General features: G+C 39.3%; 1 pseudogene; it reads left to right on the top strand.

The window, feature by feature from the left end:
• The first annotated feature begins 5,869 nt into the window (after nucleotides 1-5,869).
• LOC149251615 (protein RETARDED ROOT GROWTH-LIKE pseudogene) overlaps nucleotides 5,870-16,307 on the top strand; it is a 44,490-nt pseudogene continuing 34,052 nt past the window's right edge.

Raw genomic sequence — 16,307 nt, 5'->3', positions numbered from 1 at the left:
TTTTATGTTGGAAGTTTGGAACCTTATGAAAAAAGAGATTGAAGATTGATTGGATCAGAAGCGGTATGAGTTCGTAGGTGGCCGTAGCACACATACGCACAAACCAGAAGTTTAGCATGGTGAATGTGTTTAAAGGAGTGGGAAGTGAAGATCTAGAACAATTTTGGTTCATAGTAAGGGAAGTGTGGGAAGCACACGAAGTTACGGATGATAATATTAAAAAGGATACCCTAGTAAGTGCACTACAAGATCGCGCACTGACTTGGTATATTAAGCACTCTAGTAATCACCCCAATGCTGGAACAGCAGAGATCCGAGATGTGCTAAAAAAGGAGTTTAGTCGGCCGAAATCAGAGACGCAATCGATCATAGGGTTCAAGGAGATCATGATGATGCCAGGAGAAACCCCTTGGGATCTGGATCAGAGACTAAAGAGTATGATCCAAGAGGCTAACATGACACTAACGGATGCACATCACCACGCGTGGTTTGTGGCATCTTTAATGCCACACCTGAGGACAACGTTTTCATAGCGGAAGATCTCAACCTAGGCTAAAGCATTAGAAATAGTGATGAGGTTACATGAGACTCCAATACAGGATCCTCGGTTGGGAGTTTGACAGATCCACGTGCAAATACAAAATCTCTACTTGGAAATGTAGAGTTTGAACTAGGAGAAGGCATCCAGGCCAGAAGTGCACGAGGAGGTGTGGTGCATGAAATGTAAGGGCCAGGGCCACGATAAGGATCATTGTCTGATATTCACAAACTATTTAACAATGGGGGGACCAATGTCATTCCAATCAGAGGCACAGACAGGGCCAAGTGCAACACCCTCGCTCTGGTGCACAATCTGTCAGGTGGGAGGAAAGCACAACACGGGCAACTGTCACCTACTGCAGAAGTTTTCCCAAACCCCCCAGTAGCTATTTTGCAATTTTCTCAGATCGGTGGGCTGCAATGAATGAGATTGATGTAGTTATGAATTATTGATGGATCGAACACCTGCCTAGAAGATGCAGACTAAGGCGTGAGGTCAAGATCCAACCGCAATAATAGCGCGCGATGGGTTTCGAGGGCGAGGACGAGGATGGGGAGGAAGGTGGCTAGGAAGGGGTTGCGGGCAGCTAATCTGTTACAACTATAGAGGACCAAGGCACTACGCATGATATTGTACCAACTTGACCAGAATATCGTGCCCCTACTGCAAGTAATTCGATCATGAAATGATAGATTGCCCGACACTAACAACGCAGATCTGTGAGAAAAGGGCAACACGACCTAGGATGATGCAGAACATCCAAATGATGAGGTTCGAACCGTGCGAGGAAGACCCCAATGTGAACATGATGCTCAGAAGTGGCATGGCCATAGGGGAGGATAAGGAGAAGCTAACCAAGGAAGACGTAGGGGTTTGCATGGAGACATGTCTGAAAGTTAGGAAGAGCTTCGTGGAGGTCTCTACCCAGGTAGTAAGGCTCAACTTGATTCGGAAAGGGATCCCTCGATGCTAACTACCTTTATAAATACATGCATGAAATTACCTTGCGACAATAAGGTGGTTAAAGGATTACAAGAGTTGATAACTAGCTGCGTAGGGTTAGGTGAACCTCGCGTGTTCCAAAAATTGGGGAGACATGCTTCGCGTACTAGACAAGAAATGCGATTAACGATGTAGATTGGTGATTATGAGATGGATCAGATCATTCTGGACTTAGGATCGGATGCAAACGTGCTACCTAAGCAGACTTGGGAGTGCATGGGCAAGCCCAGACTAGGTCTCCTATTCAATTGCAGATGGAAAACCAACAGAAGATCCTGCCCATGGGGAGACTACAAGGAATCACAGTTGATATAGAAGGCATGAGCACACAAACAGACTTTGAGGTAATAGAAGTCGTGGATGACAGTAGCCCTTACCCTGTGTTGTTAGGGATAGATTGGGCCACAGATATGAATGGGGTCATTAATTTAAATAAATGGAAAATGACATTTGAGAAGAAGTCACTCCGCGTAGTCTTCTTACTAGACCCGGCTGAAGGAGTGTGCTACATTGAACCCATTCGTGATGAAGGAAGTGATGATGAATTAGATTGTATCTACAAGATCAGTACACGAAATCAAGATTGGGTCAATTCGACTGCAGAGGGAAGAATATCGTGTGGGCATGCAAAGTCCTGCACTATAGATTTAGATGAGGAAGATGAGAGGTGGCATAATCGATTGAACGAAGTAACAAAGTTAAACTACAACATGATGACTAGGTTGTTGTATTGTGTAAAAGCTCAGGATTGAGAACTACTTATGTATGATGGGCTGACAATGGTAGATGAATTCTTGACCAAGTTTGAAAGGGCGGTACCAAAGTAGAAACAGTTTGATGTGTTGAAATGGGCATTGCACGTGACGCTTGCACATTGGTGGGGAACAGATGAAGGAACCTTTGAAGACTTGCGCAACTACAAGCGGATGATGCAGATAATGTTTGGGAAGCTTGAACTACGAATAACTGAAAAGTATGATGGGTGTGATGACCCGCACATGCACCTCACCAGATGGATCCAAGTCTATGCAGAAGAGCCTAAACCAGAGTGGGTCTAGTTATTTTATCATAGCCTGGATGTCATCCCCAGGAACTTGTATACTGAGATAGAACTCCGACATGGTACGGGTGAATGGGATATCTTGCATGAAGGGTTTTCATTGACATTCCTATTTGAGGACCAATGGACGGACATTGTTGACGATGTGTTGCAAGTGGTGAAGGCCACCATTTTCAAAGTACCATTGGAACTAGAAGAAATAGTGCAACCAGATTGGTCACACAAGTTGAGTTGGGCCCTAGAATGTTACAACATACAGGTCGAAGATGATGAGGATGATCCCAGAAACATCAATATTCCAGAAACAGAGGGGAATCATGAGGCGCATGGACCAGTGATCGAGGACACCGACATCACCGTGTCACTAAAAGCAAAACAAGTGAACATTGGTACAAAGGAAGAGCTGAAGTATGCAACGCTTAGGGACTACTGGGATGAGGCAACACTGGATAAGGTTGTCAAGTTACTTTGCGAATATAAAGATTTATTCCCAACCAAAGTCACAGAGTTAAAAGGAATCCTCGGTGACCTAGGAATGATGAAGATATCTCTAAAGCCGGATGCGAAGCCAGTCAACTAGTGGCCCTATCGGTTGAATCCAAAATATAAAGCAAAGGTCCGCAAAGAATTGGCTAAAATGCTTGCAGCAGGCATAATTGAACCAGTGGAGGAATCTAATTGGGTAAGTCCTATGGTTCTGCAAGAGAAAAAAGAAAAGGTTCAAATTCACATCTGTGTGGATCTCAAGAAGCTCAATGATGCATGTGTTAACAATGCATTCCCAATGCCATTTACAGACGAAGTACTAGAAAATGTTGGGGGACAGGAAGCCTACTCCTTTACGGATGGTTTCTCGGGGTACCACCAGATCAAGATTGCGCTGGGTGATAGGAGTCAAACAACTTTCACTACCGAATGGTGCTATTTTCAGTATACAGTGATGCCCTTTGGACTAAAGAACATGCCGACGATATTCGCGCGCATTATGGTAGTTGCATTCAAGGAATTTATACATAAGTTCTTAGAGGTATATCTTGAAGATTAGACTATATTTGGGCTAGTTAAGGAACATACCGCTAGCTTATGGTTAATGCTGGATACTTGCTAACAGCACTAGATTGCGCTAAATCTAAAGAAGTGTACTTTCCTCATCCCCTTTGGGAACTTTCTCGGCCATGTGGTCTGCAAGCAAGGCCTGATGGTAGACCCACAAAGATTGTTGTCATACTTAATCTACAAGCGCCGCGAAGTGTCAAACAGCTATGTGCCACGCTGGGACACACTGGTTACAATTGAAAGTTCATCAAGGGCTACGTACAGATCATGGTATCGATGAAACAATTGTTGAAAAAGGATGCTACTTATTGTTGGAATGAGGAATGTAACAAAAGTCTAGAAACTCTCAAGGAAAAGATGGCATTAGCCCCTATTTTGATCTTTCCAAAATGGGACATCGAATTTCATGTGCATGTTGACACATCATGTATCGCATTGGGCACAGTACTCACACAGGAAGGAGCGGAAGGAATTGATCACCTGATCACGTTCGCAAGTCGACGATTATCCAAAGCTGAAAAGAACTACTCCACTACTGAGCGTGAGGCGTTGGTGATGGTATATGCGCTCCAGAAATACTGCCACTATGTACTCGAAGGACACTTTAAGATGTATATTTATCACTCTGCGCTAAAATACCTGGTGAATAAGCCTGTGTTTTGGGGGCGCATTTGTAGATGGTTGTTATTGTTTTAGGAATATGATTTTGAAGTCATCGTAAAGCCAGGGCATCTAAAAGCAGGCCAGATCACCTGTCCCGACTTGAGAATGGCGAAGAACCCACAAACCTAGAGGAGGGACTTCCTGATGCACAACTCTATGCAGTATGCGTCATAGATGGACATTTTGAGGATATAATCCACTTCTTAACCATAGGAACTATGCCGCAGGGGTATTCCATTCAGCAGAAGAAAGAATTGGTGATATGAGCAGTAGACTTGACTATCATTGCAGGGCATCTCTACAAAATGGGCAACGATGAAATATTATGCAGATATGTACTTGAATTTGAACGAGGGCAGATCCTTGCTGAAGCACATGGGGAACATGCAGGAAGACATTATGTAGGACAAACCACATCATAGAAGATTCTTCGCGTAGGACTGTGGTGGCCAACTCTACATGAAGACTCAAAAGCATACTGTCGGGCCTGCGACGTATGTCAACAGACTAGGAAACCATCGCGGAGGGATGAAATGCTGCTCAAGCCACAGATGGTGTTGCAACCATTCCAGAAATGGGCAATCGATTTTGTGGGGCCTATCACACCTCCAGAAAGACGGGGGCACGCTATATCATCACTGCTACAGAGTACTTGACCCGATGGGTGGAAGCACAACCAATTAAGGACTACACAGCCGCTACAGCTACGAAATTGTTGTTCGAGAATGTGTTAACACAGTTTGGATGTCCAAAATTCTAATGAATGACCGTGGAACGCACTTCCTGAATGAGACTATTAGTGTGCTCACTAAGGAGTTCCAAATATATCATCAACAAAGCACACCATACCATCCGTAGGCAAATGGGACCATTGAAGCTTTCAACAAAATCTTGGAGACTACGTTGGCAAAGGTATGTAATACGCAGTGGAACGATTGGGATTTCTGCATACCTGCTGTGCTATGGGCATATCGAACAATGTGCAAGACATTGACAGCTAGACACCTTTCCAGTTAGTGTATGGCAAGGAAGCCATCATGCCAATGGAATAAATTGTATCTAGTTTGCAAATAGCAGTGACGACAGGCATGGCAGATCACACAGCTTTGGAAGAGAGGATCGCGCAACTGGAAGAACTTGATGAGGAACGGTTTCTGGCAGGATTCCATCAGTAGGTACAAAATCAGTGGGAAAAATCTCAACATTATTTCCATATCAAGATGCGCACATCCAAAGAAAATGATCTAGTATTACTCTACGACAGCAAGTTTGGGAAATTCCTTGGAAAACTCCAAATGCATTGGTTGTGACCCTATGTAGTCCAAGAAGTCACAGATGGGGGCGCGGTCTAGCTTGCCAAGTTGAATGGATAACCTTTCCTTGGTAGAGTAAATGGCAGTCACCTGAAGCTCTCCATGGGTGGGCCGACCACATGACTAACCGACCGAAGGACAGTCTCACCACTCTAGGCAGTTGAAGGAGAGCGCGGGAAGTTAAAGTAGTCTGTAGGGAAGTTGCGTGACAATCATGGGGCGCGTAGAATTGGTATGTCACCAGGGTTGTGGTTGCGCATAGGGGGCTGTGTTGCTGCATGGACAAGCATAGAAGTGACTATTGCTGACACTATTCATGACAAGATGTCTGAGTTATGGCAAAAGGGAGTGGATGGCGGGTAATTACGAGACACAGTACGAGCCATATATGGAACGATCTACCACAAGCTTAACATTATGGCACCACAAAAGAAGGGAACCGACGAATTTGAATTTCGAAACGCTTATAAATCATAGGAGGCACCCGCCGAACGATCTCCGATTTTGAGTAAAGTAAGTTATTGCGCCTTCCGCTAATATGGAACTATTCATTATTTACATTCAAGGAGTAAGCCCAAGGGTTGTGATATGGCCAATGGAGATGCAGGACTTTCTGGATAGTATGGTGTCAACGATCGCGGACACCGCGTAGAGTTCAGCACCAACGGTAAGGGATGTGCCCGAAATTCTTAGACATGAAGCAAAACTGGTTTGGATGCCACTGTCTAACCCATGGGTTGGTCGGTGAACCATAAATAATAAGAGAAAGACTATAAATATAGAGAAAAATGATGGAATTGCAGTTAACGATTCGTCTCTAGTGCACCTTGAAGATTGGGATCTCGCGGATAGCAATAATTGTCTTACAAAATTGCAATGCAAGTTGCAACAGACAGTGTGTATAGGAGACCAGAAATTGGAAACTTGCTGCGTTGGCACAAAGAATTCCTGTATGCGGCACCCCAACTTGAGCTAAAATCCTATGAGGGGGTGCTCTGTGTTAACCGAGCAGAGTAGAATGTGCATCATTCGTTGTGTGAATTAGTGGAGGCAATGGAGCAAGTGCTAGAAGAAGAGTTGCAGGAGACAAAGAGGGAACAACAAAACAAAGTGCGTCACTCATAGGGATGGTGGACCGTGAAGCCTAGGCAGCGTGTATTGCCGCACTAACAAGTGACTCAAGATGAGTCACGATGATTGTGTTGGGGTCTTGTTAGGTAGCAAAGGCCCTGCATAATGGTTTTGGGGCTTAAAGCCTAGAAGGTAGGGTAATAATATTGTAAATCTCTAAAATGCATAGAGCGTGAAATGTAATAGGTCGAGTCAAGGGGTTGTCCACCCAAAAATAATATAGAATAATAGGAAGTAAGTCGGCCTGCCCATGGTCTGCAGACCATGGAAATGTATAAATAGAGTGAGGCTCTAAGGGTAGAAAGTAGTTTTTGGACTAGATCTAATGTGTTCTGGGTTGGTGAAAGTAATCGGTGTTTTTCGTCTATAAGTTCGACTCAAGGGTGTTAGTCGGTAGATAGAGGCTCCACAGCTGTGTGCGCACAGGCCTGATAGAGTCCGCAGCTGTGTGTGTGGACACCTACAGCTGTGTGCACAGGGCAGAAAGAAGATTGTACTGAAATGAAGATATTAATCAAGATAAGTTGTTTTTGAAATATATTTTGGTTCATGCATCTGTTATATGAGTTTGTTATATGAGTTTATGTCCTTAAAAGAATTATGATTGCGTGCACTGGGTTTTAATGTTAAATGTTTACTTAAATACTGCAACAAGAAGATCAGATCTGTAACAATTTAATTAATAAGAAAGTGCACCTGTGCGGATCTAAGCAAAAGTCCGCTAGTAGTACAGAGGGGCGTGAGGCTGTAGAACAGTTTGCTACCCCTCCAAACCACATCAAGACATCCCAAGGGTGGGGAAACCTGGTTCCAGCACCCTCCCTTGCTACGTTGGGCGAGACCTCAGTCCATGCTCCATGGACTCTTGCCGAAAGGGTTGGTAGTTGCGGGATTTGCTTGGCTAATAACTCTTCCGAACCTGGGTCAAGGCGCAGTAAGCCAACACATGGACATTATGACAAAAGAATTAATACCAAGGTCATGTAATACATATTCCAAGCTAAATTAAGGGAAAAACATTACATTGGGATCCGCTTGTGGTTAATTATTTATTGGATATGGAAATTGGCAATGGAAAATTATTTATTACACACTAGCAAGGACATGTGAAAGGTATGCAAAAGAAAAAAAGAAAAAAAAAATGAAATCCACTTCTTAAGGTGGGGAAGAGGAAGACACAAGGAAAGGAGAAAAAATGTAAAAGAATATGCACATGCAAAAAAAATGAAGAAGAAAGGAAAAGGAAAATAAAAGAAATGAAAAAGAGGACATTCTAGGTCTCGCTTTTGGAAAAAGCAAGAGAGAACACTACAACAAGAGAGAAGAGAAGACAACTGGGATAGAAGGAGAGATAAGCAATGAAAGTAATGACAACAAGGGGAATTTTTGTGGGAACCAAGAAGAAGATTTTGAAAACAATGTATCATATAGTTGTATAGTAAATATCCTCATTAGTCAACTCTTTTAGCAAAAATATTTTTCTTTCTAGATGTCCTTTAATTGATATGAAACTCAAGGTTGAGTTTCCTCTTGGAAAAATTATGAGGTTAGAGATGTCAAGAATTATCTTCTGAAAAATGATTACATGTGGACTTCCATGAACATGACACTGGGACATCAATCAAGGGTTTTGTTATGAAGTTTCATCACATGGGAGTTTTATCATGCACAACAATAATTTGGAGTTTTCATTTGGGAATGTTGATAACACTTAGAAATCATATAATTCTCTTGTGGAGGGAAATGGAGATACAAAAGGTTTATCAGAAATACCTTGAATTCTTGTTAGTCCAATCTCAGCTGAGTCTGAGCTAAGAAGAAACACAGATGGAGTAGATGATGATGAAAATGAACTCGAGCTTGTGGCTTGGGAATCACATGCCAATGGAGAAAAGGTTAATCACAATACTAGAAGTAATATAGCTCAGATATATAGAGCGACTGTGTCTCGAACATTGGGAAGGGGGTGGTTTTATATGGCTGCAGAGCCTAAGATGGTGTGTGATCTTTCAGTGGTGAGAAACAAATTGGACAACTATATTCATCTAGGGTCAAGCCAAAAGAGTTTATCCATTATATTGGATATCTAGCTTGCTTATAAATAAATGTTTTGGAAACCTATGAATGAATGTTTATAAGTTTCGAGTGAGAGATAACATTTGCATATCTTGCATAATTTTTTTGTGTTTCCACATAAACTCCATATGGTTTCTATTGTACACGATTTCCTCTCTCTTTCTTTCCTTTTATATTAACCTTCAACAATTTCTTAAGCTTTAATTTAAAGAAAATTTGTTTCCAGTTCTCATCAATTATAGCAAAGATCCATATGAAATTTAAGTTTTCAACAAAGCATGGGACTAGGTAATAGGAAAGGTTGAAATAAGCAAAGGTATGCTCATAATTCTTTTAAGTTGCAATAATATTATCGTTAGATGGTGAGATTTGAAAAAATATCATTGCTATCTAAAAATTGATGTGCTTTCTTACTTTATTGAAAATGGTAAAGGAGGAACATATCTATTACTAATATAGCTTCTTAAACAGTGACATATTCTAAACTATGAATAAGTTTTCATGGGCATGTCACATGAAAAAATTAGGAATGAAGTTATTGTTCTGTTAATATAAGCAGGAACCCTATGTAAGTTTTAATTTTTCTATTAAGTTAAATGTTGGGAAGTTATGCAGAGATGCAACATGAATTTTTTGCAGGAAAACAAGTCAAAAATTGAGAATACTTACATTAGCCATAACGTTTACTATCTCAGAAATTCAATATTATCTAAATTTAATCTTTAAGGAAAAACTAAGCTAAATTTGAGTCTATATCTAGTGTTCAATGAACCAAAAGTGTTTTTCTAATCATAGTAATGTATGGTTTTATGATGTTCTTAATGAGGGACTACATCCTTCAAGGAAACTATTAAAATGAGGCATAAAGGCCATACTCTCTCCAATTAGATTCTTCATATAAATAGTGTAATAATGGTTAGGTATGTTATTGATTCAATACTAATTAGGTCAGTAGAGATTATTAAAGTGTAAATCATTTTGCATCTAAATCTTTCATGGAGGGCATTATAGTTGCTTCGTTAATTTGTGTTTTTTGTAAAATTTTCACGAACAATCCGTACTTAGTTTAGTGCCTCTTTCTCATGGTAATGTACAGGTATATGTGGATAAAAAAGGCCTATGCTTGCTCATGTTGTTCACCTTTCAACTTATCTATGTTAAATGCATTCTAGCACAATGAAATTTTCCCTAAAGGCCATTGTCAATTCACTACTATCCTTTTGTGGTTAGGTCTGAAGGCTTTTACGTGTTAGCAACTGGGCAGCGATTGGTAAAGAAAATTAGCATGAAAATGAAAATGATTTTACTAAGAAAGCCATAAAATGCTATGGTTATACCCTTCATAGATTTATTTCCTTTGTCATTCACATTACATTTGGGTTCATGACAACTCTATTGTTAAATCATGTAAGTCCATTGTAATAATTTCTTTTGGTATGAACTACTTCTCACGCCCACATTTACAAACACTTTTTAAATTTTTTTTATGAATTTAATAACAATTATTAATACATATACTTCCAAAGACAACATAGATTTGATAGATTATCTAAAAGCATAGTAATAAATATACCCTCCATAATGTCAATTAGAATCCCCTCCTAAACATATGAAGTCTCTCTATCCTTAGTTTCAAGAACCCTATCACACTTGATCTAGATATAACATCATACAAAGCATCAATGAACCTTATATGCAAATAATTTTTATCAGGAAAAAGGTAGAGAGGATATGCTACAACCTCGAATGAAACCCAACATAATATAGGAGTGTTGTTTATGAATCCATGAAGGGAGTTTCTTTGTGTTCTTTGGCTAACTTGTTGATCTATGACCCTCCCTTAAAAAAAATACCACCACTGGGTCCCTCAACTTCTATCCAATATATATAGAAATTTGTGCCGAGCTTGACATTTGTGGATAAATAAGGTAATTTCATTGCCAAAATAGTATGATTTCCCATTTTCACTCTAACCAATATGAATATGTTAGAGCCATGATTGGGTATGCATTGAGAAGAATATATTTTATGTTTTGTTCACAAAAATCCCTCAAATAACTTTGATATAACATCCATACAAGTCAATTTTTGTGTGAAGTGATTTCCATAGGTATTTTCCATAGATTACTAAGTATATGAATTTTAGATTAGAAAACATCAGTGCTTAGACAAAAAGCAGAGAAAGGTACTTTTCACAAATTACAAATTACTACTTAAAGTTAATTATTATGCATGGATGGATTATTACACCTCTTCATTCATTAAAATAAATAATCAAAATAACTGAATATGGTCATATCTAGATGAAATATTTGTTTTGGACTCCCAAGTGAAGCAAAGTTTCCATTTACAGGAATAGGATTTTTGAATATTGCGATGGTAATGACCAACAACTGAAACAAAACCTAGGCTGTCAACTCCATGGGCAATTGTTTAGGAGATATACGACAAATTGATTTGATTATGACATTGACTTAAAGCTGGGTTGGTTTGGAAGATTGCAAATACTTTATCAGGCCAAACAACAATATCGATCTCAACACAAAGCTTTCATTGCAACAAAAACAACAATAATGGTACAGACAATGTGAAATGGGAGGTGTGTTGAGTGCATAGGCAAGGCCACTTTTCCTCTTATTTTTATATTTTAGTTAATTAGTTAGTTCGATAAATTAGTCTAGGTCCATGGATCTCATATATTGTAAAGGAAAATCATTTCCTCTTTTATAGAAAGGAAATATTTCCTCATTTTTTATCATGGACATCTTCTCAGAGTTAAATTTTGTTAAGGGTTTTTCCTAATACGGTTAAAGTGTTTTTCCTTTTCTAAGGACTTTTCCTAATGTGGTTAGTGTGTTTTTATTTTTCTTGATAATTGTCTCAATGCATATTTTTTTAATTATTCCCAGTAATATATAACTTTAATATCTTAATTACTATTTTAATAATCCCATCGACGTTTCTTTGCACCTTTTGGGGAAATTGCTAGTTATTTAAGTAGGATAAAATACTAAGAGGACAAACCCTTTATTTAGAAAGTGATGTCTTCTTTGTGTTGAGAGATTCTCTCTAGTTGAGTATAATAGAGATGTAGTGTAATGTCTTGTTTAACATTTTGACTTGGTCAAAATAAAAAAAAATTAAAATTAAATTAAATTAAAAATAAAAAATAAAAAATAAATTAAGACATAAAATTAATAATTATATTTATAATTAATAATTAAACTAGCCTAGATCCATTTTAACTCCCAATCTACCAAGTGCTGAGAGGGATCAAATATCTTGAGATGAAAACCTTTTTTACATTGAAATGAGATTTGATTCCTCTCGGTACTTGGTAGATCTTGAGTGAAGATAGATCTAGGCTAGTTTTATTATCACTCTACTAGTAAACCCAACAGAAAAATATCCATATATATAAATTATGATAATTTGTAGAGTTTCCTAGCAAGGAAACAATATTATGTTTGAATAGTCGAGAGCCCACTTTTCTCTTAGAACCTGGAATCTCTTCAAAAAGGAAAAAGACAACACTGTCATTGTTAGGCTTATTCTTTCATATTTCATATAGAAGAGAATGGAATGGTATTAGGGTAATAAATCTCAGGGAAAGAGGATAATAAATCAATATCCTATTATACTTTCTACTAGAAGCATCTTGAGTTTAATTACATGACATTCAATGAGTGATCCTCGATTTCCTTCAACTCAATATCTAATTAAAATGGGGTTCACCAATGTGTTATTGATTGTGCAATAATATGCACAATCTATCTATTTTGTTAGTGGTTGATAAATTAGATGATATGGCCACTAAGTATGCTTGCAAAATAAATATATCTTCACTTCATTTGAAGAGAGCCAAATATTACAAAGTTTTATGCAAAAGTATATACTTCCATTGAATTATATTATTTGAGCAGCACCAACAATCATGTTCAAAACCATTATTTATATAGATTTCCATTCAATAACAGTTTCATCATATGATTCATGTTTCCTACATGAGAAGTTTTGCACATTTGTTCCTACATCTATCTTTATATAAAGGGTACTTAATACAAATTAAAAATGATAGTTACCTTTGGAATAAATGTAGTTTGTGTGATCGATGCATAATAATTGAATGACACAAAAAATCCAAAAAAAAAGTTTTATTCACAAGACTCGATTAGACAACATATAAGTCCTTCAATAATTGTATATTTTTCTAGTGCCAAAAATAAAATGTGGAACCAAATTAACAACAATTCAACACTTTTGCAGTTTGTAATCACAAATTTCATGTTTTTGTCTTGTTCTCTAGGTTATCAATATACATGTCTAAAACCACTCTTGGTACATATGCCCATTTAATAACATATTCTTCAAAAACTTCTCATTCCTCGCATTAGTTGTTGTATGCATTTGTTCTTTCACCTCTATCTCTCTTTATGTTCATATAAAACATATAAACTTGCACAAATCTATGATATGTGTGTCAAAGATAAATGCATTCATGGTAAGTGAATTACATGCAAAATCCAAAAAACGAAAAGAAAAAAAAAACATTATTCCCAAGTACCTATTAGAAAATAACCACATTATTATGAATGTTTTTTTTCCCACTACCGAACCTAAGATGTGGGAACATATTGACAATTTTTTTAACACATTTATAGTTTGTGATCACAAACTCTCTTTTTAACGTTGTTCTCAACACATAGACTGTGAATGCTGGTGGGCTCCAGTATTGCAGCAATAATGCTGAAACTCGTAGGACTCCCTTCTTTACTTTTATCAACCCGGTAGTTCGTAACAAACTTGGAAGCGACAGTGCTGTATGCACAAGTACTAGCTCTTGCCGCAGCTGTCACTTGGTCAGCTGGCACAAGTCCGCTAGGGCCTTAAGACAACTTCTATGAGCTCTTAGAAGAAGCTTTTTAACTGATGGATGAAAGCTAACTCAAGGGAAGCTAATCTACTTGCGGAAAGAAACTGAAAGCCAAAAAGTAATGCAAACCCTAGCAAACCCTAATTCTACCAGCTAGTCCTACTGATGCAAAGGAGAGAGTGCCAACTACTGGAAGGGATGCAATTACTTCTATGAAGGTAAAATACATGTGTCTAGACTACCTCTACCTGAAAAAAACATCTTTTTGTATTTTTGAATAAGTTATTAGAATTATCATGCATGTGCTTTTAACTGGCTTTTTACTGTGCATGGGTGGATCAAGGAGGAGAAATGCTTGGAAAAGGTTGGGAAGGTTCAGAGAGGGTCTAAGGAGTCCCTAACACCCTTCCGAAGAGTTTCACAAAGTTTGGCTACCAAGAAACCTCATTTGTGAGCTTCTACAGGAAGTCTGCAGAGGTTCTACAGGATGTTCAGAGATTTCTACAGGATGTTCAGAAATTTCTACAGGATGTTTAAAAAGTGGATTTTAGAGGATGGGTGAGTGAGGGGAGATGCATGAATGGATAGGGAGGTAGGATAGGGGCCTGGAGTGACCCAGGGACTGGTGGATGTAGTGGTGAGAGGGTGTAGAAGGCTGACTTGGCTTAAAGAAGGCTAAGACAATGGAGCAAGAAGGTAGGGTTACGTGGGCAAAAGGATAAGTGTGAGACGAGGAACCTAGCTAGGAGATGGAACAGCTGGCTCTGATGAAGCTTAGGCAGATGAGAGAGTGGTAGAGATTCCCTGCACGGTGAACATTTAACCAAATCAACAAAGTCTTACAAATAATCAAAGTCCTAGCTAATCTAATCTAACTGTCAATAAAACGAATGAACAACAGCTTTATTTGGAAAGAAAACCATGTACATCAATCATGCAAAGAAACATTTCAGAGATCTGAACCCATAACTAACTTTTGCAAATGAAAACAGTACACTAAGGATTGCATGGTCAAGCAAACTAGTGTTTTTGTTCGGGCAGCACTATTTCTTCAATTCCAGCCCCTGATCCAATAAGGATGAGGTGAAACTGAGAGTGTTGTTGACCCTTTTCTTGGAGCTTTTTTCCTGTTATTATCCTACCAATCTATTTTAAACATCTGAAGCAATTCTATTCATAAACAGTGACCTATTTAACCAACACAACTAAATCTGCCCAACAGAAATACGTTTCAAATGCATAAAAGGAAAACAACAATGCATAAGGGAAAGGTAACAGTACAAAAAGGAAGCCGTAGGCTCTCATGTTGGGCCCAACCCTGAGAGCTGTGGCTCCTATAGAAAACTCAGAGTTGATATAAAATCGGACTGCTTCTCATTATCAAAAAATAGTCATAAGTCAAGAGTTATGCCAAAATGGCTACAAGAGAACAAAGTAAAGCTAACAGCACTGTAGTGCAAAATATGCAATGGTTTCAAAAGTCCCTTATGAAGGCTGAGGCCTTAACATTTATACACCACGAGGGCCCTAGCTGGCCTCCTAAATCTATGGGACTTGGCTGTCCAAACTGTGAGTAGACAGCCCCTTCCAAAATCTGCTTGGTTGCCTTCTAGATCCGGTTTTGGTGGCCTTTGGAGCTTGGAGTTGGGGGTGAAGATCCTGAGGAAGGGCTATTTAATGCCATAGATGACCCCCCTACAAATCCTCACCTCAAGCTTGGTTGTCTTCTAACCCATGATTGCTCGGTTTTGCTCCAACATGTGTCAAAAAGCCTGAAATGAGCACGTGTTAGCCACCTAGGAAGACTGACTACCCTTATTCGTACAAATGACATAAACATACTAAAAAATAATGCATAAGCTATGAAAAATGAAGGTTTGAACAAGGATAATTAGGCCAAATGAGCCCAACAAGTTACCAAATTTAGGGCTCATCATCACCCCCCTGCTAAAAGGATTGCTCATCCTCTGAGCAACTAGTCCAGCTCCTCATCTTTCATTGCTTTAATCGCCACCCTCACATCCCAGGCTTCTGAAGTAGTATCCTCCTCACTGTCATGGAATCCGGCCTTCCTTTCCACCTCTTCCCACTGCTTATGCTCTTCTTCTTCTGTGCCTCCTTCTAACAATCCCAAAAGCAAAGGTGGACTTAGCTTGAGGCCTATCCAGCTGGCCTGGAGGTTCTGCATAGACTTCTTGTAGAGAGGCACTCATGCCAAGGCCTCCCTCATTCTAGTTGGGGTGTGATATTCCCTGATTTTGAGGCTGTGGGACAATGTGTTCCACCTACGGGTGCAAGCATGAACACAATTGTCCCCCAATAGTCGCTCCATATCCTCAAAATGTGCTATGGCCTGAGCCTGCCAATCCATGTACTCTAACAGAGCCTGAGAGTTGGTTGCTAGGTGTTGGTGGGTGGATATCAATGCTATGGGGTCCCCTGGCTCTGCTCTAATCAGCAGTGGTTCTTGTAATTCTCGGTTCATGACATTTCTGACCTCTGCCGCTCTCTTTTCTTCATGGTTTAGCCACGAGGTCATTGCCATCAGCCGCATGTCCCCTACTACTGTGTTGGGGTCCCATGAGGTTATAT

This window comes from Pinus tabuliformis, chromosome 7, assembly GCF_031772625.1.
Source record: "Pinus tabuliformis cultivar Carrire ecotype Pingquan chromosome 7, CPIR1, whole genome shotgun sequence".
In the NCBI taxonomy this organism is placed as follows: domain Eukaryota; kingdom Viridiplantae; phylum Streptophyta; class Pinopsida; order Pinales; family Pinaceae; genus Pinus; species Pinus tabuliformis.
Note: the sequence above shows the minus strand (reverse complement) of the source record. Positions and strands in the feature narration are given on the sequence as shown.